This window comes from Aythya ferina (assembly GCF_964211825.1).
Source record: "Aythya ferina genome assembly, chromosome: 3".
In the NCBI taxonomy this organism is placed as follows: domain Eukaryota; kingdom Metazoa; phylum Chordata; class Aves; order Anseriformes; family Anatidae; genus Aythya; species Aythya ferina.
The window spans coordinates 119,116,453-119,142,886 of NC_140298.1; the positions used below are offsets into that span (position 1 = coordinate 119,116,453).

The following is a 26,434-nucleotide window of genomic DNA, read 5'->3' on the forward strand; positions in this document are numbered from 1 at the left end:
TCCAGTCCAACTGAAACGGTTTATTAGCAAAGACTACAAAGCATTATAATGGATCACCACTCTTGACAGCTCTTCAGGAGACTCTGGTCATTGGGTTTGCAGCAGGATTGCAGGAAAAGTGCAGAGTAAACACCCCCTCCCACTGCACTGGTGCAGGCAGAGCCACTTCCATGTTCTCCAGACCATTTTTGTTCAGTTGCCACCTGCCTGTCTTGACAGCACAAACGCTAAGCTCACGCACTGCTGACAGCTGCTGAGGAAGCTGCAAAGCTGTCTAATTCTCCACATTGGTTATAAAGGGCTTTTACCCAACACAGAAGTGCTGGGCAAAAGCAGTTGGGGTGGCTAGGAGCTGGAGGGAACTTTGCCAGGCCCAGGCTCATGAATAGGAATGGCTCATGGAAGTGGGGGCACATCTTAACCTAGGACATATACCTAATAACCACAGAGTTAAAATCACTGTCTAAATCTGCATAGGCTGCTGCATTAATTGCTTTAATGGCATCAGAAAAAGAACAGAACCTGAGTACTGAGTTTATGAATGCAAACAATAACCCCAAAAAACAAAACAGCCAAGTTCCCCACAAATGTTCACCTGCTTGCAGACCCCTCTGTCCTTTCTGCAAGTGTGACAAGTATTGCTGCAGGGAAACTGTTCTTTTGCCAGTGTCATTTCTTTTCCCATAGCAGCTGATAAAACTGGTCCTTTCTAATGCTGCCTTCGCTCTTCATCTGGCACTTGGTCTTGATCTTGGCGGTATGACTGCTTCCTGCAGGAATATTTTTCTAGTTTGCTTTAAGACAAAGCTGAGGTAAATATTTATGGCAAGAAAGGAAGAGGACTTTGACTTTATCATGCAGCAAGGGAATCGCTGAGCAGCGGCATGAGAAGCACTCCTTAGTTCACCCAACGTTGCAGCAATTACATTTAGTTTTATTGACATGGTTAAATCATAATCATTACAAGAAGATTTTGTGGTTATCCTCGTATTACGTTCTTCTAAAATGCAAAGCACTTGCAGTTTTTCCTTCATACCAACTTAGCGTAACATTTCTCCAGTTCAGCGAGTGCATTCTGCTTTGTAACTGTGTGCCACGAAGCAGGGATTTCTCCACTGCCATGAAATTTCCCATTGTAGCATTGTTCTAGCTGTGTCCTGAAAGAAGACACAAACCATTTCCAGTATGCTTGCATGGTTGGGTCAGGAGGAATGCTCCAAGTGGAATATGGAGGTCCTGCATCCCGGTATTTCTTGTAGGGGATCCATGTGTCTTCACCAATCCTGAATGAGCAGTCACTTGAAACATCACTAGAACAAATATCAATTACTAGGTTGTCTGTTTTATGCCATCTGCGTCCTGTCAAAACTCGTGGACGATGGAAGACAACCCGGTGGTCTCCGTCATGGTTTGGCATAGTGTTAGTGCAAACAGCCCCACAAAATGGACATCGCTCCTGGCACCCTGCAAACTGCTCAGCCAGTATTGTGTGAGGCTGCCTTTCAAAGGAATTCATACAAGCTTCTTCAAACTCTTTCCTGAGATCATCAATAACGGGAGACAGTGCTTCTGTCATGGCATTATTCAGGAACTCTATGTCTGTTATCTCCTGATGTTCAATGCCCTTCAGGTCGCTCCTGGGCAAGCTTAGCACGTCTCCAAGTGCTCTGCAGAATTCATCCAGCCAAAGAGAGATTTTATCCTTTCTGTCTTTTCTGTCTTTGACAACCGTGGTTGATGCAAAAACAGCTGACTGAATGTTTTCATAGTAACAAGAGAGGGAGTCTCTTAAAAACATCTCTAGCCTCCTGTTCTTATCTAAACAGTACGTCTGAACTTTTGTCTTAATGTAATTATTTAAAAAGTCTCCTGGGGCATTAAGGTAATGCTTGAAATTTTCAAATTTTTCTTCTTCTGCTAGGTATTTCAGCATGTAATATTCCAGAGTGGATCTATTGCCTCTGAAATCTGGTAGTTTATCCTTCACGTCTCGAGCTATGTCAAGAGCTGTCTTCTCATAGATGGCGTGTCGAAGAGCTGGGGCAATCTTGCTGCACAGGAAATCAGCAAATGTTGTGATGCAAGAGGCTCCTTGGCAGGAAATCTGGAAACATTTGAAGAAGTCTTCTCTCTTGCTCTCCAGGTAGACGACTGGATCATTTGCTTTCCTGAATGCTGCATGCATGTCTTTAAACCTTTCTGCTGCCATTCTGCACAGGTACAGTGATAATTCCATTTTGTAAACTTTATTAAAACTGTATTTTGCAGTGGTAGGAACAGAGTCCATACCTTTCTCCACTTCATTTAGTATTTCATGAATAAAAGTTCGACTGTAATCCATTTTGTCCTTTTGCTTCTTCTCAATGTTTGCCTTCACACGCATTATGATGCTATCTGTAATGCGGTGCATGCTGTTCACATCGGCGTCATCCAAACTCCTAGGAATGGTGTGGAACATTTTTTTCTTAGACACATGTTTATCTATGTCAACAGAAAATATAGTATTTTGGTATAAATTCAATATTTGTTTAACTACATTAGGCTCCTTAAAGTGATCTAGAAGGACATTTTCTATGTCCACATCGATGTCCACCTGTTCCAGAGGGAGAGTAGCAGAGGACACTTCAGTAACCCACTGCATCCAGAGTGAATTAAACCAGTTTCTCAGTTCACTTTCACTTAATTTCTGGCCTTTTAGAGACAGGGCCAACTCTCTGCTCTTTCTCAGGAGCTCATTTTCATATGTCGACTTCCTCTCATCCAGTTTACTCTGGCTCTTCTTTAGTTCTGTAAGTTTCTCACACTTCCTTTGTGTTTCAACAAGAAGGGACTCTCTCAGTTCTTTCAGCTTCAGTTCTGTGCTGCATTTCCACTGGATCAGTATTTCATGGTCTTTGTCTTCACTGAAGAATGTTTCCACGTTCTTGATGATGTCATCACTTCTCTCTTGCACCAGTTTTTCAAGGTGTTCTGTGGTGACCTTGTCCAACTCCCCATTCCGCACCTTGTTTTCCAGTTTCATTTGCAAGTCTAAGATGTGACTTCTCAGCTGCCAGGTCCATTGACTAAATGCAGTTTCCAGTTTCTTGTAGGCAGCAATCTCCACTGAATTCTTGAAGCTGAAAACGAAGTTTTCATTCAGCAAGGCATTCCACAGGTCACTGATACGAACTTTCAAGCTGGAGAGCCTCAAAACGCTGCTGTGCGATTCCTTCTTGGCAGCTTGGAGAATTTTGCTCTTTAATTCCTGGACGTTCTGGCTGTAGGTGGGGTTGGGCGGTGCCATCGGTGGGTTTCCTTCCCACAGGTGAGCAAAGTAATGAATGTGGGTGTTCACGTCAAAGCGGATGACATCGCTGAAGCAGGTGATGTCACAGAATTCCTGCTGGGCCGCAGTCACGGTCATTTCATCCAGCTTTTCCTGCAGACGTCTTTGTCCCTCCATGTTCTGTTCCTTTGCGGTTATTTCGCCCACGTTTTGGTGCACAAAGAGGCAGCCTGGGGAAATATTAACTTGCTTCATCCTCAGGAAAGCCTGCACAGCAATCTGAAGGACGTCTTGCATTTCCGAAGGATTTTCTCCAAAGATGTTGATCAGAGTCATGTTGCCGATGCCAATGACAAAGGTGGCCAGCTCATTGTCGTGGTTAAGTGACTGCTTATTGGCCATCTCTATGGCACGAAGTCCTTCTGTGTCAACAACGAGCATGTAATCAAAGCTCAAATCCTCTTGGAGCTTCTCGTCCACTTTAATGAGCTGCATAAACGCTCCCCGGGTGCACCTCCCTGCGCTGACGTTAAACTGCAGACCAAACATGGCATTCAGCAGGGTTGACTTCCCTGTGCTCTGGATGCCAAGCACGGAAAGCACAAATACTCGCTTGTCTCCTAGCTTCTCAATTAACCTGTCAAAGACGGCTCCAATCCATTGCAGTGGTATGTAAGAAGCATCACCATCCATCAGCTCAATGGGATACCCTAAAATCATCAGACTGGCAGCAATTTCAGGTAGTTTGACATACCATTTTTCTTTGGAGGTTGTTGATTCCAGTGCCTCATAAATCTGCCCCACCTCTCTCAAAATATGCTCAAGGCCAATGGACGAATCATTGATTTCATCGGAAAGGGCATCTAATTTCTTCATCAATTGAGTTTTCAGGTTGTTATTTTCATTGTTTTTCTTTAATGCCAGGATTTGAGACCATAAGCAATGATACTCTCTCTTCAGCTCATCAAGGCGATCAGAGGAGATGTCGTCCATGAAGATCTTCATCCACTGCAGAAAGAATTTCTTGGTATTGTCTGGCTGTGACTGGAGAAAGTCAAGGACTGTTTTCATCAGCTGATTGAGGGGAAACGCTTTGCCTAGTTGTTTTCTTCGTATTGCCGACTTCTCCAATTCAATTTCGCTCCGATGATGCTCTATGCTCTTGTTCCCCTTTTCCTGCAAGCGAGTGAGTTCTTTGTCCTTTTTACACCACAGGTACCACAGTTTTCCCTGAAGAGGCAGTAGCTGTGACTTGATCTCAGTCAACTTCTCTTTCTTCAACAGATTCACCAGTTTGATTGCCATTTCTTTGGCTGCCACGCATGCTTCTGCATCTTCATTGACTAAGAAGCCGTGCTGGCGAGCTGTGCTCAGGCATGCATTGAGGCTGACAAGCGTGCTCGACCCTTCCACTAGGTCTCGGATGGTTTTTGTCAGCTCACCCACTAATTCTGCTTCATTTCTGTTCTTGATCCCTATTCTTACGTTTTGGCTAGATCGGCCAGCTGCAACGCTCTCTTTCTCAGTGAAAAGGCAAACCAAAGGCCTCTGAGACTCCCACAGATCATGTAAAATTTTCCTGCCTTTCTTCTCGTTGCTCTGATCAGACTCAGAAACAAGAACCACGTTCACGGCAGAGATCTCCTGTAAAAACTGCAGCTGGGGTTCGTGATCCCTTGCATCTCCGTGCAGGTTACAGAAAGCAACAGGGCCGTTAAAGCTGTCGTCGTCGCTACCACGGGGAAGGTACCAGGAGATCTCCACAACACCTTTCATCAGGAAGCAGTCTTTGGTGCTGCCCTTGCAATGGCGGTGGAAAAAATTGTCGTGTTTTTTCATGCTCAGCAGGGCATTCAGGAGCTGAGACTTGGAAGAGGAAGGAGAGCTGCCGATGCGGAGGAAGGACACGATGGGCATCTCTGCCTGATAAATGAGTTTGCTTTTGTGACTGCTATTCCTTGTCTGCTCTCCCGATCTCACCGTCCCTTTCCAGCTCTTCTTGATCTGGCTGAGGGACCAGAGAGGGAACTCTATCTGTGAAGTGCCCGGGTTTGGTACCAGGAGGGGTAGTGCAAACTGGCAGAAAGCGAGCTTGGATGAAAGGTACTGTCTCATGAAATCATCAGCACAATGAAAAATTGCCATCTGGAGGTCCATGGGGTGCACATGACTCTCCCTGCTTGCAGATTCAGGGGCTCCTTTGTCCAAGTCACTGAAAAAGTCATCAAAGGAATCACAGGGCTCGTGCTCCTCCCCTGAGGTGTTTGGTGTGGGAACAACTTCTGGCTTACTTGCCTCCTTGCAAGTCAGGTACCTCACCCTGTAATCCACGGTCAGGAGCCTTTGCAGGAAGTAAAATGGTAGCTCGCTGTCCTTGCTGGGCTGGCTGTCGTGTACAGATGTCTGGTGTATGATGTGGAAATCTTCTGTGCCCATTTTTCTTGGATAGTACCTTTCCAGCCCGAGGCGCTTAAGTAAGTTGAGGAACTCTGGGTTTGCAGTGGCTTGACTTGCTTTGGATTTGCTGCTGTCTGATTTGGGTTTGCACTGACTGGGAGGCTGCATGCCTTGAAAAGCATCTTTCATGTCTTTGATTCTATTGTCTTTCTTCAGGTTGTCAGATGTGTCCTCCACTTGCCCATCGATGAAGGATTGCAAATCTCTTTCCAGCATCTCCCAGTCTTTGAATGCATTGTGCTTTTCGAGGAGAGCTTTCATCTCTGTGGACCATGTGTTTTTCATCTTTTCTTTCATGAAAACTAAGCGGTCATGCTTCTGCTCAGGGGTGACCTTCTTGTTTTCGGATGTTATGGTGAGCCCCATCAGCAGCAGGAAGGCCTGAGCTCTGCAAACATCCTGTTCCTTCAGGCTCTGATACTCGTTATGTGCCATGTGCATTTCCTTTATCATGAAATTAATTTCTGGACACCCAAGGAGGTACTGAAAAGTGCCGCTTTCTACTTGGTATCCCATGCTGGTTGTAACTAAGAGCACTAAGAGTTCTATGTCTTCCTGTGCCCTTTGCTGCAGAGACTGGAGCAAGGAAGAAACAGACTGGCTTACAGTGAAGGTGGCTTTGATCTTTGCCTCATGAATGGCAGATGCAGAAGTTGCCGGTGCGTAGGTGACTTCCATGATGTACACCTTCCCATCCACCAGTGTCTTAATGAGATCTTCAGGACTGGAAATATTGGGAGTTTGTGGAAGCGTGTGCTCCTTCTGGAAGACCCATTGCATAATGAAGGAAGTCCTGGGGAAATCCCTTACAGAATAGATGTGAGGATCCAGCAGGCACTGCAGCAGAGATTTGATGTAGATGGTGTTTTCTGGAGAAGACTTCTGGCAAAAAGAAACAGTGTTCACCAGGAACTCCTGCAATGCTTTGTCTGACAGACACATGTTGATCCAGACACTGTGATTCTTTGTTCTGTTACTCAGGCCCTGTTTAAAATCTATCAACATGAGCAGTTTCTTTTCATCCACTGTCCCCTCCCAGGTCTTCACTTGCTCCAGGAAAGCTCTGGCCTCTTCTACAGCACTTGCCAGTTCCTCTCCAAAGATCACACCGGTGCTGTGGTCTGTTAGCGCTTCATAGACAGTCCTGAGGCTGCTGCCCATTTGATGGGAGGCTTTAAAATCGCTGCTGTGATTGGACAGGATTATGTCCCACACTGGGATCAGCTTTGAGCCCCGGTCGATCACACACCAGGTTGTGTTATTGGCCACAAGCCCGCATTTCCACTCGGGAAGGGAATCCGTCTCTGCTGGGCCACCTGTTTTGGTCACATAGAGCTGAACTGCTCTGTGGGTGCTGCTTCTGTCTCTTCCCTGAAATGATGCCCATGAGCTGGACTTTGAAGCATCCACCTTCACTCCCCACTTGGTACTGAAGCTGCTGAAGCTAGCGCCGACGTAGCTGTTCAGTGCTTCAGATGTTTGTTGCTTCATCTCATCCCATTGCTCTGCCCTGAAACCTTCGGCAGATGCTTTCCACCAGAATATTCCCCCAAAGTGGAGGGGTCCCTGGTTCACGTGGGACCCAAACCTGCTGAAGAAGCTGGTGCACCTGCTCTTCAGTAGGTGGAACCTGTCTGCCTCCTGGGTGATGCTCAGAAGCTGTTCGATGTCTTGCAGCTCTCGCAGGGCTGCGTCTGAGAGGCGAAGCTGGTCCTTTTGGAAGTAGCAGGAGGCCAGAGGGATGTACTGGTACATGGTGGTGCAAATGTACGCCTGCTCCGAGCGTGACCGATGGGAGTCCTCTGACTGTGAGGACTTGCCGTAATCTGCATCTGTTTCAACACTGAATCCCCTGAACCCAGCTTTGACAGAAGCATTGATGCTGAACCCCAGCTGCTCCATGGACTTGGTGAAAGCAGCTTCTGCTGCAGAGGAGGAGAACTCCTTCCTCTCAAGCAGCGACCCTTGCACTGGACCAGTGAGCACGAAGCCATCAGGGACCCTGATGAGTTGCTCTCGCTTTGCCAGCACATCCTCCAGGCTCTTGGTTTGGTAAATCCCCTGCAGAGCCAGGCCTCCCGATGCCCGCCTCAGGACCTCCTCGTCAGAGACATTCTCCCTCTTCCCCATGGACTTCTCCTGCTGCTCCAGTTGCTTCTGGATGTTCACCAGCTCATCCAGCAATCCCTTCTCTGGAGGTGCCCAGTACTCCTTGGGAATGTCCATGGCTTGCTGTAGGGCCTCCTCTTTCTGTCTTATCATTTCCTTGCTGTGGCTGCAGCTCTTCTGCATTTCTTCCAGCTCCCGTAGGATTGACTTGGCTTCTTCTTGTCTCTGCTTCATCCTCTCCAAGTGCTGTTTCTGCAGCTCATCAACACCTGTTTCGTTGCCTGTGATTCCCAGAAGCCTTTTGAGTGCTTTGGTCTCCCAGTTATGCCGTCCTTCACCTGCCAGTTTAAGGTAGTCTTCATATTGTAGATGTTTCAAAGCATTTATTGACTTAACACCCAATATCTCTGACAGTTTGGGGAGCCAGTATTCTTCATCAAGTCCTTCCTTCTCAAATGCTTCTGCCAGCAATTGCTTAGCAATTTGTGCCTTTTCCCCAGCATCTGCTCTCTCCTCCTGTGACTCCATGGCTGTGGAAGGGGAAAAGAGACTTTTGTTACATCAGGTTAGAGGAGGCCACCACCCCTTCAAAGAGGCCTCTCCATAGTTCCCGGCTCAGGGATTTCTTCTGCCCTGCTTCTGGAACCCAGCCTCAGGCACCCCTGAGACAGGCACACACAGACAGACAGACACACGCAACCACTGGCACGGCTGCACAAATAGCCATGGACAAGGCGCTGTCTTCAACAGCACCCATGTATAACCTAGCAGGAATGGTCCACCCCGTCACTGGCTCCTCGTCCTTAAAGCACTCGCCCACGTGAGGTAGAGAAAGGGACTGCCTGGAGAGAGGCAATCTCTGGCCTATCAAGTAGCGACTGGAGACTGGATAATCTTAATGAAGCCAACACTCTCGCAATTGTGGTGGTTTTACCGTGCTGGGCAGCTAAACCCCACAACCGCTCTCTCACTCCCCCTCCTTTAGATGAGGAGGGAGAGAAGTAAAGCAAAGAACAACTCACGGGTTGAGATAAGGATAATTTAATTAAAGGGAAATAATTATAATAATTAAATAAAGACTACCATGAACTAAACAATTTAACTAAGGGGAAATAAAAAGGGAAAAGGGAAAAGGGAGGGGAAAAGGAAAAATAAACAGAAGGGAGGAAAACAAACAAACAACATAAATGAAGGCTATATGGAAGTGCAGAGGAAAGAAATTACTCTCTACTTCCCACAAATGAGCGATGATTGACCACGTTCTTGAAGCAAGGCCTCAACGCACGCAGCCGGTGTTCGAGAGGAGGACCGACGTTTTCTCAACGAGAGCCCACCCCTCCCCTCTTCTTCCTGTTTCCACCTTTTATTACTGAGTGTGACATCACATGGTATGGAATATCCCTTTGATTGGTTTAGGTCAGCTGCCCTAGTGATGTTTCTCTCCTCACTTTTTGCCCACCCCCTAGGAGGGTTAGAGAAAGGCCCAATGCTGTGCCACTGCTGCTCAGCAGTAGACACAACACTGGTGTGATAACACTGCTGTTCCAGCTACAAGTACAGAGTACGGCACTGTATGGGCTGCTGCCAGGAAAGTTAACATTCCAGCCAGACCCAATACAACCTCCACCCCTTATTCCATAACATTTGTGTCACACTCAGATCCCCATACATTTGCATACATGCATTCTCATCATTATTCCTTGTCCTTCAACAGGAAAAGGATTTAACAGGACAGGATTAATAGGCAGGTGTATCTTTTCATTCCATAGGTCTTTCTTGGAAAATGTTCATAAGAACTGTTGGTGATTAGGTCTTCATCTGCCAAAGTGGCCACTCAAGGCAGGCGGAGTCGGATGTCTGGACACCAGCACCAGCTTAGCTCAAGTCCTTGTTGCACTGCCCTGCTCCTTGCAAAGTTGACCTGTCGTTGATCCTACAGCATCTTCCTACAACATATAACTTAGATTATAGATTAGTTTTCTCTCAATGTCAAATCTCCTTGAGGCACACACTTGATATCCCCATTCTTCTGCATGACCCACCAGGTATACCCTGGTCCTTGGGCAAAGACAATCCCATGAGTGGGTTTGCCTTTTCCCGAGGCAGGAGCAACCCACACTGCCTTCCCCATCCACCTTCCTACATGCACTACGGGAACTTTAGCTCCTTTCACAGTGTGTAGGGGTTTTGTTTCGGCAGGACCAGCACGGCTGTCAGACCCCCTATTGTTAACTAGCCAAGTGGCTTCTGGTAGATTTGTGTCCCATTGTTTCCACGTCCCAGCACCTAATGCTCGTAACATAGTCTTTAACAGTCCATTGTACCTCTCAACCTTCCCAGAGGCTTGTGGGTGATAAGGGATGTGGTACACCCACTCAATACCATGTCTCTTTGCCCAGGAGGTAACAAGATTGTTTCGGAAATGACTCCCATTGTCAGACTCAATTCTCTCTGGTGTACCATGACGCCACAATACTTGTCTTTCCAGGCCCAAGATAGTGTTTCGGGCCGTGGCATGGTTTACAGGGTATGTTTCCAGCCACCCAGTAGTTGCTTCTACCATGGTGAGTATATACCGTTTGCCTTGGTGGGTTTTTGGAAGTGGTCTGATATAGTCAATTTGCCAGGCCTCACCATATTGAAACCCTAGCCATCTCCCCCTGTTCCAGGGAGATTTTACCTTCATGGCTTTCTTGATTGCAGCACAGGTCTCACACTCATGGGTAACCTGTGTGATGGCCTCAATGGTCAAGTCCACCCCTCGATCACGAGCCCATCTGTAAGTGGCATTCCTCCCCAGATGTCCTGATGTTTCATGGGCCCATCGAGCTACAAACAGCTCACCCTTACATTCCCAGTCTAGGTCCACCTGAGCCACTTCAATTTTCGAAGCTCGATCTACTTCTTTGTTGTTCTGATGTTCTTCAGTAGTGTGACTCTTGGGCATGTGGGCATCTACATGACGTACTTTAACATCCAGGTTTTCTACCCGGGCAGCAGTATCTTGCCACAGGGTAGCAGCCCAGATAGGTTTACCTCTGCGCTGCCAGTTGTTCTGTTTCCATTGCTGCAGCCACCCCCACAGAGCATTTGCCACCATCCATGAGTCAGTATAAAGATACAATACTAGCCAATTTTCTCTTTCGGTGATATCTAGGGCTAGTTGTATGGCTTTTACTTCTGCATACTGACTTGACTCACCTTCCCCTTCCATGGCTTCCACAACTCATCGTATGGGATTCCACACAGCAGCTTTCCATTTCCGATGGCTCCCTATCACACGGCAGGATCCATCAGTAAACAACGCATACTGCTTTCTGTCTTCTGGCAACTCATTGTATGGTGGTGCCTCTTCAGCACGGGTTACCTCTTCTGTTGGCACTCCGAAACCTCTGCCTTCCGGCCAGTCCATAATCTCTTCCAGGATTCCTGGGCGATTGGGTTTTCCCATTCGAGCCCGCTGTGTAATTAACGCTATCCACTTACTCCATGTAGCATCAGTTGCATGGTGTGTAGTGGGAATTTTCTCTTTGAACATCCAATGTAACACAGGTAGCCGCGGTGCCAAGAGGAGCTGTGCCTCTGTACCCACAACTTCTGAAGCAGCTCGAACACCCTCATATGCTGTATTTCTTTTTCAGTTGGGGTGTAATTGGCTTCTGATCCTCAATAGCCCCGACTCCAGAAGCCCAGAGGTCGACCTCGAGTTTCTTCTGGGGTTTTCTGCCAAAGGCTCCAGGTGAGGCCATGCTCCCCAGCTGCAGTGTACAGTATATTTTGCACAGCTGGTCCAGTACGGACAGGCCCAAGGGCTACTGCATGAGCTATTTCTTGTTTGATTTGTTCAAATGCCTGTTGTTGCTCAGTGCCCCACTCAAAAGAGTTTCTCTTTCGAGTCACTCGATATAGAGGACTCACAAACTGACTATAGCCTGGCACATGCATTCTCCAGAATCCCACGAGGCCTAGGAAAGCTTGTGTTTCCTTTTTGCTAGTTGGCGGAGACATAACTGTTATTTTGTTGATCACATCCATTGGAATGTGGTGATGTCCATCCTGCCATTTTACCCCCAAGAACTGGATTTCCTGTGCAGGCCCCTTGACCTTGCTCTGTTTAATGGCAACACCAGCTTTCAGGAGAATTTGGATTATTTTCTTCCCTTTCTCAAAAACTTCTTCTGCTGTGTTGCCCCACACGAGGATGTCGTCAATGTACTGAAGGTGCTCAGGAGCTCCCCCTTGCTCCAGTGCAGACTGGATCAGTCCATGGCAAATGGTAGGGCTGTGTTTCCACCCCTGGGGCAGCCGATTCCAGGTGTATTGGATGCCCCTCCAAGTGAAAGCAAACTGCGGCCTGCATGCTTCTGCCAAAGGGATGGAGAAAAATGCACTAGCAATATCAATTGTGGCGTACCACTTGGCTGCCTTTGACTCTAGTTCGTACTGAAGTTCTAGCATGTCCGGCACTGCAGCACTCAGTGGTGGTGTGACTTCATTCAGGCCTCGATAGTCCACTGTTAGCCTCCACTCGCCATTAGACTTTCGTACTGGCCATATAGGACTATTAAAGGGTGAGCGAGTCTTGCTGATTACTCCCTGACTCTCCAGTCGGTGAACCAACTCATGGATGGGAATCAGGGAGTCTCGGTTGGTGCGATATTGCCGTCGGTGCACCGTTGTAGTAGCAATTGGTACCTGTTGTTCTTCAGCCTTCAGCAATCCTACAACAGAAGGGTCTTCTGAAAGGCCAGGCAGGGTAGACAGCTGTCTAATCTTCTCTGTGCTCAAAGCAGCTATGCCAAAAGCCCACCGGTATCCTTTTGGATCCTTGAAGTACCCTCTCTTGAGATAGTCTATGCCAAGGATACACGGAGCCTCTGGGCCAGTCACAATGGAATGCTTTTGCCACTCATTCCCAGTTAGACTCACTTCAGCTTCCAGTACAGATAGTTGTTGGGATCCCCCTGTCACTCCAGAGATACAGGTGAGTTCTGTCCCTTGGTAGCCTGATGGCATTAAGGTACATTGTGCGCCAGTGTCCACTAAAGCTTTGTATTCTTGTGGTTCTGATGTGCCAGGCCATCGGATCCACACAGTCCAATAAATCCGGTTATCCCTCTCCTCTACCTGGCCAGAGGCAGGGCCCCTCTAGTCCTGGCTGGAGCGTCTGCCACTTAATTCTTGCAAATGAGAGGTAGAGGTCCCTTCATCAGGGTCAAGAATAACATCAGCTCTTCTACTGCCTCTGGGGTACTGCCCAATAGAAACTGGAGCAGCATTTCCCTTAGGAGCCCCTCTTCTTGCTGCTGTATTTCCTTTCAGTTCACGTACCCGAGCAGCTAGGGTTGAAGTAGGTACACCATCCCATTTCCTCATATCTTCCCCATGGTCACACAGATAAAACCACAAGGTGCCACCTGGTGTACATCTTGGGTACTCTCTCTCTTGAGCAGGTGAATGCTGATTCTTAGTGGCTGAAGTATCACTCTGTCTAAATGAGGGGGAATATACTTGTTCCACGAGCTTATCAAGTCCTTTAGACAGTTTCTCCACAGCTGAGACACAGGACTGTAGCGGAGCAGAGAGATTGTCTTCATATTGTTGAAGCTGGCAGGACACATCACACATTGTTGGTCCCATCCCCTCCTCCCAGCAAATTGCTGCCAGGGTACTGGCATGTGCTGATGGTACACTCCGCACAAATTTACGCCACATGGATGTTGTGCACTGGACTTCATCGGGGTCTTGAGGTGTCTGGGCATTGTCCAAATCACTATAAATCATCTCCCACACAGCTAATTCCCGCAGATGCTGGAGACCTTTATCCATAGTGGTCCACTTGCCTATGTGATATACAATATCTTCCTTTTGGGGATATCTTTCTCTCATAGCTGCCAGGAGTCGTCTCCAGAGGCTGAGGGCCTGTGCTCCTCTCCCGATTACTTTGTCGATTACCTTTTCTCTAGAGAGGGATCCCAGCTGCTTGGCTTCATTGCCTTCTAATTGTAGGCTATTGGCCCCAGCATCCCAGCATCGAAGCAGCCAGGTGAGGATGTGTTCACCTGGGCGTCGACCATAATCCTTTCGTATTTCTCGCATCTCACTCAGGGATAAGGATCGAGTGATTTCTGATTCCTTTATGATTTCCGTCTCGTCTTCCTGCTGTTTTTGTGATGGCTCTGCTTTAGAGGTGCCTGCCATTTCCCCTTCTCCCTCCTTCTTAGGAGAGCCTTCTTCCCTTACTAAACAGAATCACAGAATCACAGAATTTTCTAGGTTGGAAGAGACCTCAAGGTCATCGAGTCCAACCTCCAACCTAACGCCAACAGCCCTCCACTAAACCATATCCCTAAGCTCTACATCTAAACGTCTTTTGAAGACTTCCAGGGATGGTGACTCCACCACTTCCCTGGGCAGCCTGTTCCAGTGCCTCACAACCCTTTCAGTGAAGAAGTTCTTCCTAACATCTAGCCTAAAACTCCCCTGGCTCAACTTAAACCCATTCCCCCTCGTTCTGTCACCAGGCACGTGGGAGAACAGGCCAACCCCCACCTCGCTACAGCCTCCCTTGAGGTACCTAAAAAGAGCGATAAGGTCACCCCTGAGCCTCCTCTTCTCCAGGCTGAACAAGCCCAGCTCCCTCAGCCGCTCCTCGTAGGACTTGTTCTCCAGGCCCCTCACCAGCTTCGTCGCCCTTCTCTGGACCCGCTCAAGCACCTCCATGTCCTTCTTGTAGCGAGGGGCCCAAAACTGAACACAGTACTCGAGGTGCGGCCTCACCAGAGCTGAGTACAGGGGGACGATCACCTCCCTAGCCCTGCTGGTCACGCTGTTCCTAATACAAGCCAGGATGCCGTTGGCCTTCTTGGCCACCTGAGCACACTGCTGGCTCATATTCAGCCGACTGTCCACCATCACTCCCAGGTCCTTCTCTGCCTGGCAGCTTTCCAACCATTCCTCTCCCAGTCTGTAGCTCTGCTTGGGGTTATTGCGCCCCAGGTGCAGGACCCGGCACTTGGCCTTGTTAAACTTCATGCAGTTGACCTCAGCCCATCGGTGCAGCCTATCCAGATCCTCCTGCAGAGCTTTCCTACCCTCAAGCAGATCGACACACGCACCTAACTTGGTGTCATCTGTGAACTTACTGAGGGTGCACTCGATGCCCTCGTCCAGATCATCGATGAAGATATTAAAGAGGACCGGACCCAGCACCGAGCCCTGGGGGACGCCACTAGTGACTGGCCTCCAACTGGACTTGGCTCCATTCACCACGACTCTTTGGGCCCGGCTATCCAGCCAGTTTCTAACCCAACGAAGCGTGCGCCAGTCCAAGCCAAGAGCAGCCAGTTTCTTGAGGAGAATGCTGTGGGAGACGGTGTCAAAAGCCTTGCTGAAGTCAAGGTAGACCACATCCACAGCCTTTCCCTCATCCACCCAGCGCGTCACTCTGTCATAGAAGGAGATCAGGTTCGTCAGGCAGGACCTGCCTTTCATAAAGCCATGCTGACTGGGCCTGATCGCCTGCTTCCCCTTCAAGTGCTGCATGATGACTCTCAGGAGGATCTGCTCCATGAGCTTTCCTGGCACTGAGGTCAAACTGACAGGCCTGTAGTTTCCTGGGTCTGCCCTCCGGCCCTTCTTGTAGATGGGCATCACATTTGCTAGCCGCCAGTCGATTGGGACCTCCCCCGATAGCCAGGACTGTTGATAAATGATGGACAGTGGCTTGGCCAGCTCCTCTGCCAGTTCCCTCAGTACCCTTGGGTGGATCCCATCTGGCCCCATCGACTTGTGCACATCTAAGTGCCGTAGTAGGTCACCAACCAGTTCTTCATGGATAATGAGGGCCACATCCTGCTCCCCATCCCCTTCCACCAGCTCAGGGTACTGGGTATCCAGAGAACATCCGGTATTGCCGCTAAAGACTGAGGCAAAGAAGGCATTGAGCACCTCCGCCTTTTCCTCATCTCTTGTAACTAAGTTTCCCCCCGCATCCAGTAAAGGATGGAGATTCTCCTTAGTCCTCCTTTTTGTGTTGATGTATTTATAGAAACGTTTTTTGTTATCTTTAACGGCAGTAGCCAGATTGAGCTCCAGATGAGCTTTGGCCTTCCTAATTTTGCCCCTGCACAGCCTCGCTACTTCTTTAAAGTCCTCCTTAGTGGCCTGCCCACTTTTCCAAAGCTTATAAACCCTCTTTTTCCTCCTAAGATCAAGCCACAATTCTCTGTTGAGCCAGGCCGGTCTTCTTCCCCGCCAGCTCGTCTTTGGGCACGTGGGAACAGACCGTTCCTGCGCCATTAAGACTTCCCTCTTGAAGAGCGCCCAGCCTTCCTGGACCCCTCTGCCCTTCAGAACCGCCTCCCAAGGGACTCCACCAACCAGTGTCCTGAGCAGCTCAAAGTCAGCCCTCCGAAAGTCCAAGACAGCGGTTTTACTGGTCCCCTTCCTGGCCTCGCCAAGAATAGTGAACTCCACCATTGCGTGGTCACTCTGCCCTAGACAGCTCCCGACGATCACGTCCTCCACCAGTCCTTCTCTGTTTGTGAAGAGAAGGTCTAGCGGGGCACCTCCCCTGGTAGGCTCACTAACCAGCTGCGTCAGGAAGCTATCTTCCACGCTCTCCAGAAACCTCCTAGACTGCTTTCTCAGGGCTGTGTTGTGCTTCCAGGATATGTCAGGGAAGTTGAAGTCCCCCAGGAGTACAAGAGCTGATGATTTTGCAACCTCTGTCAGCTGCCTGTAGAATTCCTCATCCGTCTCCTCATCCTGGTTCGGCGGTCTATAGCAGACCCCGACCAGGACACTAGCCTTGTTGTCCCTGCCGATCCTAACCCAAAGGGACTCGACCTTGTCATTCCCAACCTCGAGTTCTACAACCTCGAAAGACTCTCTAATATAGAGAGCCACACCACCACCCCTTCTATGCTGCCTGTCCCTTCTATAGAGCTTATAGCCAGGCATTGCAGCACTCCAGTCATGAGACTGGTCCCACCACGTCTCCGTGATGGCAACCAAGTCGTAGCCTGCCTGCCGCACGATGGCTTCCAGCTCCTCCTGTTTGTTACCCATGCTGCGTGCATTGGTGTAGATGCACTTCAGCTGGGCCATTGCCTTATCCTCCGGCCTTGCCATTGTTCCCCCTGGCACAGCCCCAACAATCCTAGCCTCAGCCCCATCCCCCTTCCTACCTAGTTTAAAGCCCTCTCAATGAGCCCTGCCAGCTCCTGGCCCAGGATCCTTTTTCCCCTAAAAGATAGGGACCCGTCTGCGGCCATCAGGCCAGGTGCTGAGTAAAGTGCCCCATGATCAAAAAACCCAAGATTTCTGCGTTGGCACCAGCCCCGGAGCCACGTGTTTAACAGGTGGGCTTTCCGTGTCCTCTCTGAACTCCTCCCTGCCACCATAGGGATGGACGAAAACACCACCTGCACTCCCGCTCCATCCACTAACCGACCCAGCCCCCTAAAGTCCCTTTTGATAGCCTTGAGGCTTCTCTCTTCGATGTTATCACTGCCCGCCTGGACTATCAAAAGGGGGTAATAGTCAGAGGGGCGTACCAGGTTAGGAAGCTTCCTGGCAACGTCCCTGACCCTGGCCCCAGGGAGACAGCAGACTTCCCTACGGGTAGGGTCCGGCCGACAAATAGGGCCCTCTGTTCCCCTAAGAGTCGAGTCACCAACAACAATAACCCTCCTGTCTTTTTTGGTGGAGGCAGTCCTGAGGCGCGGAGTCGACCTCCTCGCCCCAGGCATCCTCCTGGGAACATTTGCTACCTCTTCCTCACACACCGGCCTCTCAATCTCTAGGGCCTCAAACCTGTTGTGTAAGGGTACCTGGGAAGGTGGGGCCGGAAGGGGAGAGCATCGCCTGCGATGTCGAGCAGGGACCTGTTACCATTCCTCCTCAGCTCCCAGATCCCCTCCCTCTGCCCGACGGGGACAGGGCAGGGGGTCCGCCCCCATTTGGGGAGTCTCACCTCGGCACCTCCCCTTGAGGCCCTGCAGGGAGTTACTCCAGAAGTCTATCTCCCGCTCACACTCCCTGATGGCCCTCAACCTCTCCACCTCCTCCTTGAGCTCCGCCACCATGCGGACCAGGTCATCCACCTGCTCGCACCTCACGCACGCAGTTTCTCTGCCTCCCACCGATGGCAGCAAGAGGCTCAGACACTCCTTGCATCCGGTGACCTGAACTGCGGCATTTTTTAACGGGTAGTCGGTCTGCGTGTGTACCGACTTTCTGGAGAGCGCGCCGTGCCTGGTGGCGACCATTATCGCCTAGTTACGGCTGTTGTTAACGAGGTGTTGTTTGTGTGTAGGGGGAGCGCTCTGCCCTTCCTGCTCGCCCTGCCTGCGCGAACTGCCGCGCTAACTGCCGCGCCACTCCCTCTGACGCGCCACGCCCTGTTTGCCCGCCCTGGTCGCCGCGCTCCTGGTCGCTCGCGCTCCCTAGGGGCTGCTTTTGAAGGGCTGGGGAGGGGGCTCTGCTGGCTCCGCCTTCGCCTCGTCAGCCTCCCTCACGAGGGCTGCCGGGTCCTGGCGGCTCCCTCTAGTAGGCTCGATGCCGGACAAAATTAGCCCTGCCTGGCCCGATCCCCCGCTCCGCTGCAGAACGCGTCTGCCCCGGAGCCGATCGCCTCGGCAAATGGCAGTGAAATGGCGGTGGGTCCCGATTTAAATAGCCCGCCGCTGACGCTGCTGGCTCCGCCTTCGCCTCGTCAGCCTCCCTCACGAGGGCTGCCGGGTCCTGGCGGCTCCCTCTAGTAGGCTCGATGCCGGACAAAATTAGCCCTGCCTGGCCCGATCCCCCGCTCCGCTGCAGAACGCGTCTGCCCCGGAGCCGATCACCTCGGCAAATGGCTGACCTCCGTTTCCATTGTTTTGACTTGACTATGGGGGCGACTGATACCATAGTTGGTTGGTCCTCTGGGTCAGCCACAGCATGTGTTACTTGGTCATCGGATTCAGAGACTTCCTCCCTCTCTTCAAGTTGCTGGATGATGTTAAACAGTGTTTGATAGGAATAAGCCAGGACCCAGCACAATGCTGCAAGCTGTCGTTCTCCGGCATTACCAGGGTCAGGACATACAACTCTCAAACATTCTACCAAGTTTTTAAGATTTAGCACTTGCTCAGGGGTGAAGTTCAAAACTATTGGAGGAGACATTCGTGACAGGTATCTGCCAACATCCTCCCACACACCTTGCCACTCACCACAAGACTGTTTCGGGACAGGTTCCCAAATAAGTTTTCTAAACAATCGACTAATCATAGAGATAAAATGAAACCTGTTATTCAGAATTAGAAATAGCAATACATGGGTTACAGATGGATCTTCAAAATACTCCCAAACTGTTGTAATTAGCCCACTGTGGAAGAAGGGAAAGGTACCATTCCGAATATTATTAATAAACTGGTATCCAGATGAGAAAAGGAAGGCAGTGTAGTTCTGAATATTCTCTGAAAGATAGTTTCCATGGGACCCAAATGATAACAGCGCAGAGCCTGAATTCCAGATTAAACCCAAGGTCAGTGCTTGGCAGCACAGAGAATTAAAAAAAGTGAACACAGATTGTAGCACTTTGTTGGATTGGATACACAGGAGAAAGGAGAATATGACACGGATTGCATGACATATGAACAAAGCTATTATTATTAACAGGACAATGGACATGGTTACTAGCAAGCAAGTGTGTTAGTTGTATGCGTTTAATCAATTCTATTGTTATCTCAACCCTTCGAGCCCCACGTTGGGCGCCAAAAAGGACTGTGGTGGTTTTACCGTGCTGGACAGCTAAACCCCACAACCGCTCTCTCACTCCCCCTCCTTTAGATGAGGAGGGGGAGAAGTAAAGCAAAGAACTACTCACGGATTGAGATAAGGATAATTTAATTAAAGAGAAATAATTATAATAATTAAATAAAGACTACCATGAACTAAACAATTTAACTAAGGGGAAATAAAAAGGGAAAAGGGAAAAGGGAGGGGAAAAGGAAAAATAAACAGAAGGGAGGAAAACAAACAAACAACATAAATGAAGGCTATATGGAAGCACAGAGGAAAGAAATTACTCTCTACTTCCCACAAATGAGCGATGATTGACCACGTCCTTGAAGCAAGGCCTCAACGCACGCAGCCGGTGTTCGAGAGGAGGACCGACGTTTTCTCAACGAGAGCCCACCCCTCCCCTCTTCTTCCTGTTTCCACCTTTTATTACTGAGTGTGACACCACATGGTATGGAATATCCCTTTGATTGGTTTAGGTCAGCTGCCCTAGTGATGTTTCTCTCCTCACTTTTTGCCCACCCCCTAGGAGGGTTAGAGAAAGGCCCAATGCTGTGCCACTGCTGCTCAGCAGTAGACACAACACTGGTGTGATAACACTGCTGTTCTAGCTACAAGTACAGAGTATGGCACTGTATGGGCTGCTGCCGGGAAAGTTAACATTCCAGCCAGACCCAGTACAGCCATCCACATAGCCTTACACTTTTGTCATGCAAAACTACTAACTAAGGGAACAACGATGGTAAATTTTCTAGAGGGGAAGACATATGAGGAGTGGCTGAAGTCACTTGGATTGTTCAGCCTGGAGAAGAAAAGACTGAGGGGAGACCTCGTGGTGGCCTCTAGCTTCCTCATGAGGGGAGCGGTGGGGCAGGTGCCGCTCTCTGCTCTCTGTTGACCAGCAATAGGACCCGAGGGAACAGCATGGAGCTGGGATAGGGGAGGTTCAGGCTGGATATAAGAAAACATTCTTCACCGAGAGGGTGGTCGGGCACTGGAACAGGTTCCCCCGGGGAAGTGGTCACTTCACCGAGCCTGCCAGAGTTCAAGTGTTTGTACAATGCTCTCAGATGCATGGTCTGATTTTTATTTATTTTTTGGGGTGTTTCTCTGGTGGCACAGGAGTTGGATTCAATGAGCCTTGTGGGTTCCCTAACTTGCATATTTTATGATTGTATGTATCTAATGGGAGGTGTCCCTGCCCAGGGCAGCTAATTGGAATTGGATGATTGTAGTGGGTTTACGTGGCAAGGTTTTGGTTGCAGGGGGCCATAATGGTGGTTTCAGTGAGAAGGATCTAGAAGCTGCTCCAAGTTTGGTAAAGGCCCCACTGCTGACCAGAGCTGAGCCAATAAGCAATGTTGTTTTGCGCCTCTGTGAGAGCATATTTAAGACAGGGAAAAAAACGCTGTGCCATAAAGCAGCTGGGAAAGTGAGAGGAGTGAGGAAAATCACAGAATCGCAGAACTGTAGGGGTTGGAAGGGACCTCGTAAGATCATCGGGTCCAACCCCCCTGCCAAAGCAGGTTCCTGAGAGCAGACTGCCCAGGTAGGCGTCCAGACAGGCCTTGAATATCTCCAGAGAAGGAGACTCCACAACCTCCCTAGGCAACCTGTTCCAATGCTCCGTCACCGCCACCGTGAAGAAGTTCTTTCGCATGTCAGTGCAGAACTGCCTGGGCTCTAACTTGCAGCCATTGCCCCTTGGCCTATCCCCACAAACCACTGAGAAGAGGTTGGCTACATCCTACTGTCCCCCACCCCTCAGATATATACACTGAGGAGATCACGTCTCAGTCTTCTCTTCTCCAGGGTGAACAGACCCAGGTCTCTCAGCCTTTCCTCACAGGGAAGATGCTCCAGGCCCCGGATCATCTCTGTGGTCCTCCGCTGGACACTTTCCAGGAGATCCCTGTCTTTCTTGTACCGGGGAGCCCAGAACTAGACACAGTACTCCAGGTGAGGCCTGACCAGGGCAGAGTAGAGGGGGAGGATCACCTCCCTTGACCTGCTGGCCATGCTCCTTTTAATGCACGCCAGGATCCCATTAGCCCTCTTGATCACAAGGGCACACTGCTGGCTCATGGCCAACCTGTCGTCTACCAGGACCCCCAGGTCCTTCTCTTCAGAGCTCATCTCCATCAGGTAGTCCCCCAGCCTGTACTGATTCTTCGGGTTGTTCCTTCCTGGGTGGAGGCCCCAAAACTCGCTCTTATTAAATCTCATTGGGCTTCTTCCTGCCCATCTCTCCAGCCAGTCCAGGTCTTGCTCCGGAGGGAGCCCTCCATTTCCCAGACCCTTTGTCGTATTGTCAGGGGCGAGGAGTCCCGGGGCAGTGTCCTTGGAGCAAAGACTGAAGCAAAGAAAGCATTCAGTATCTCTCTGCCTTCTCAGCGTCTCCTGTGACCAGGACACCCCCCTCATTCAGCAAGGGACCCACATTATCCCTAGTCTTCCTCTTGCTGTTTACATACTTGAAAAAACCCTTCTTATTATCCTTTATCTCTTTCGCAAGCCTCATCTCTAGGTGGACTTTAGCCTTCCTCGTTGTGTCCCTGCAGGCCCTGACAACACATCTATACTCCTCCCAAGAGGACAGGCCCTTTTTCCACATTTCATAGACCATTCTCTTCCTTTTGATCTTATTGATGAGCTCCTTGCTCATCCACGCGGGTTTCCTGCCCCCGTTCCCCGATTTCCTATTCTTCGGGATGCACAGACCCTGAGCATGGAAGTGCTGCTTAAATGTAGCCCAGCTCTCACAAGCACCCTTGCCTTCTAGCAACCTATCCCATGAGATACTCCCAAACAGGTTGAAGAAGGAAGAGGTTGAAGTTGGCTCTTTGGAAGTCCAGGGTAGCAATCCTGCTTTTAGCCTTACTTCCTTTGCCTAGTTCCATCTGGTTCTCCACCATCTCCTGGTCACTGCATCCCAAGCTGCCCCCAACCTTCACATCCCTAACAAGGCCATCCCTGTTGGTAAGAACGAGGTCCAGGAGCACCCCCTGCCTCATCAGCTCCTCCACCACCTGCATCAGAAAATTGTCTTCAACACATTGTAGGAACCCTTTGGACTGCTTGTGCCTGGCCGAGTTGCTTACCCAGCAGATGTCTGGGTAATTGAAGTCCCCCATGAGGACCAGCGCTCGTGATCGTGAGGCTACTAGCAGCTGCTCGTAGAAGGCCTCATCGACCTCCTCCTCCTGATCTGGAGACCTGTAGTAGACCCCCACCACCGTATCTCCCATACCAGCCCACCCCTTAATTCTCACCCACAAGCTCTCCACTTGCCCCTCACTCTCCCCCAGCTCTAATTGCTCCCTCACATAAAGGGCAACCCCACCCCCTCACTTCCCCAGCCTGTCTTTCCTAAAGAGGACATAGCCCTCCATGACTGCGTTCCAGTCATGCGAGCTGTCCCACCACGTCTCAGTGATCGCACCGAGATCGTGGCTCCGCGACCGAACACAGATCTCAAGCTCATCCTGTTTGTTTCCCATGCTCCGTGCATTGGTGTACAGGCACTTTAGGGAAGCAGCAGGTCCAGTTACTCCTGGGGGGATGCAAGAAGAAGATACTGGACGGGGGATCGGGAACGCTACCTTCTCTGAGGAGTCCTCAGACAATCCTATGGGAGTGCTCAGAAATTTTTCCCTGTCTTCAACAGTGACAGCAGTGATGACTTCCCCCAGCCCTTCTCTGTCACCTTTGGCTCCCCTCCCTTCCCCCATCAAACCTAGTTTAAAGCTCTGGTAATCAGCCCAGAGAGCTTGCTCCCCAACACATTTGTGCCCCACTTGGTGTCTGTCCGTAGCCCACATACCCAGCCTCTCAAAGGACGGCCCAAGATCAAAATACCCAAATCCCTGGTCCAGACACCACCCCGTCAGCCAGTCATTTACCTGTAAAAGCCTTGCAGGCGCCAAGGTCAGTGAAGAAGGAGGGGGAGAGGTGCTCCAGGTGCCGGAGCAGAAGTCCCCTGCGGCCTGTGGTGAGGCCCATGGTGAAGCAGGCTGTCCCCCTGCAGCCCATGGAGTTCCACAGTGGAGCAGGGTTCCACGCTGCAGCCCATGGAGGAGACCACGGTGGAGCAGGTGGCCCTGCACCAACGGAGGCTGCTGCCTGTGGAAGACCCCTGCCGGAGCAGATTCCAGGCCGGACCTGTAGCCCGTGGAGAGGAGCCCATGCAGGAGCAGGTGACCTGGCAGGAGATGCTGCCCATGGGGGAGCCAGGTTGGAGCAGTTTGCTCCTGAGGGATGGACCCCATGGTACTCTGGAAGAGCTGCTGCCTGTGGGTAGCCCACACTGGATCAGTTCATCAAGGACTGCATCCCATGGGAGGGACCCCACAGCACAGGGGATGAGAGTGACCGAGAAGGAGCGGCAGGGAAGAAGTGCTGTAGACTGACCATAACCCCCATTCCCCCCGTTCCTCTGAACCGCTCGGGGGGAGGAAGTGGAAGAGGGTGGATGGGGGGGAAGGTGCTTTTGGTTTCTTTCCTTTGTTTCTCACTTCTCTAGCTTGTTAGTAATAAGCAATAAATCTTGCTGTCTCCCTTTGCTGTTTCTGTTTTTCCCTCACAAATATTTACTGCGTGGTCTTCTTGTCCTTATCTCAACTTTTGAGCCCTTTTCATCATATTTTCTCCCCATTCCTCTTTGACAAGGGGGAGTGAGAGAGTGGCTGTAGTGGAGCTCGGCTGCCCACTCGAGCAGAACCACCACAATGATCTATAATATGTCTTCCATCTCAAACCATTCTAGGATTCTTTAGGATTTGGAGCCTTGGTTTCTCATGGTCGAGTAGATGACCTGGCAATGTACAGACTATGCCTCTGGGGCTGTTCTCAGAGCATGATGCAGGGAGCAGTCAATGCCTGCCCAGGGCCATGGTGGAAGGGCCCTGGGGGAGCTGCCAGAGGAGCATGAGGCCCACAGGGGAGATGTTGGAGGATGTTGTGGTTTAACCAGGCAGGCAGCAAAGCACCACACAGCCGTTCACTGGCTCCCCCCGCCCCCACAGCAGGATGGGGGAGGGAACTGAAGAAAGAAAAAGTTAAAGGGCAAAAAAAAATCCAGATCCTCTTAGAAACTTATCTAAGCACACTTGTTGAGTGATCTCCCTGTCCTTATCTCAATCCATGAGCCCTTTTCATTGCATTTTCTCCCACTTTTCCTATGAGGACGGGGAGAGAGAGAGCAGTTATGGTAGAGCTCAAATGCTTAGAACAGTACCACCACAGTCCCTTCCAATCCAAACCAGTTTAGGATTCTATGAAGTGCTAAAAACCTGCGTGTTGAGAAGAAGACAGTTTAATAGGACAGAAAAGGAAGGGATAATGATGATGATGGTGATAATAACAAACCAACAAATATCCAAAGCAAGTGATACACAGTGCAATTGGTCACCAACCACTGACTGAAGCCTAACCCTCGCTTTAGCAGTGGCTGCCTCCCACCCCAGCCAGCTCCCCTAGATTTTATTGCTGAGCAGTATGCCCTCTGGGACGGGACATCCCTTTGGTTCCTTGGGGTCAGCTGTACTGCTTCTCTGTCCCGTCCTGTGCACCCTGGACTCCTCGCTGCCAGGGCAGCATGAGGAGCAGGAAAGTCCTTGGCTCTGTGCAAGCACTGCTCCGCAACAACTAACACATTGGTGCTGTCAGCATCCTTCTCATCCTAAATCAAACCCACAGCCCATAGCAGCTACAAGGAAAAAAATTACTCCATCCTGACTGTGCCTCTGCCTGCTGTGGGTGATGCGGCAGCCCCCAAGGCAGGGAGAGGACCCCTGTGCTGTGTTGGCCCCGGCCAACAAGGAGCACCCAGCAGCTGCTTCCCCGCTCCCCACCAACAGGACTGGGAGAAAAGTGGAGACACAAAAGCAAGACAAGCTCGTGGGTCAAGGTAAGGAGAGTTTAGCAATCACTGCCCTATCTAGCCCCACCGCTGGGCTTCGCAACTCTGCAGGGCATTGGGCTGTCCCAGGGGGCCTCCTGCTTACCTGTCTGCTGCTGCCCCGACCCACAGATCCTCTCTGCCCTCCAGGACAGCCCTTGCAGCACGCCCCCCCACCTCCTGCAGCAGCCTGACTGGAGGGAGCTGCTCCTCCGTCCCCGACACCAGAGCAGAGCCCATTTCCCCTGTGTGAAAAGCCCTGCTGCCCTCCTGGCATCTCGCAGCCCAGCAGGAGATGGGTGAAACAGCAAGCAGGAGGCCAAGGGGTCTCCGCATGTAGTCCCTACCCTGCCCAGTGCATGTCAGCAGGGACCTACCTGCCCTCCCTGGTGCTCTGCAGCTCCAGTAGCGTCTCAGCCCAGCTCCCGCACCATCTCAGCGCAGCCCCTGCACAGCCTCAGCCCACCCCTGACCCCACTCTTCGCAGAGCCCCAAGCCCCTGCACTGGCTGCAGTTTATTGGTTGCACAACAGGGAGATATTTTTTGCTTTCCTGGAAGTCAGGCTGTTATCTTTCAGGCAGTGCTAGAAAGTGAAACTTAGCAGTTGATGACTGTGCTGGAGCAGCCACATCCCCAGGCACTCAGAGTCACAGAATCACAGAATTTCTAGGTTGGAAGAGACCTCAAGATCATCGAGTCCAACCTCTGACCTAACACTAACCAGTCCTCCACTAAACCATATCCCTAAGCTCTACATCTAAACGTCTTTTAAAGACTTCCAGGGATGGTGACTCCACCACTTCCCTGGGCAGCCTGTTCCAATGTCTAACAACCCTTTCGGTAAAGAAGTCCTTCCTAACATCCAACCTAAAACTCCCCTGGTGCAACTTAAGCCCATTCCCCCTTGTCCTGT

General features: G+C 50.4%; 1 pseudogene across 1 annotated transcript; it reads right to left on the reverse strand.

Annotated features, from left to right (window-relative positions):
- Positions 1–25,993, reverse strand: LOC311434125 (interferon-induced very large GTPase 1 pseudogene; annotated as a pseudogene). Its single transcript, XR_014698893.1, has 2 exons — positions 25,898–25,993; positions 1–8,364 (listed from the first exon to the last, which is right to left on the reverse strand). The product of XR_014698893.1 is annotated as an interferon-induced very large GTPase 1 pseudogene (transcript).
- Between the last annotated feature and the right edge of the window lie 441 nt (positions 25,994–26,434).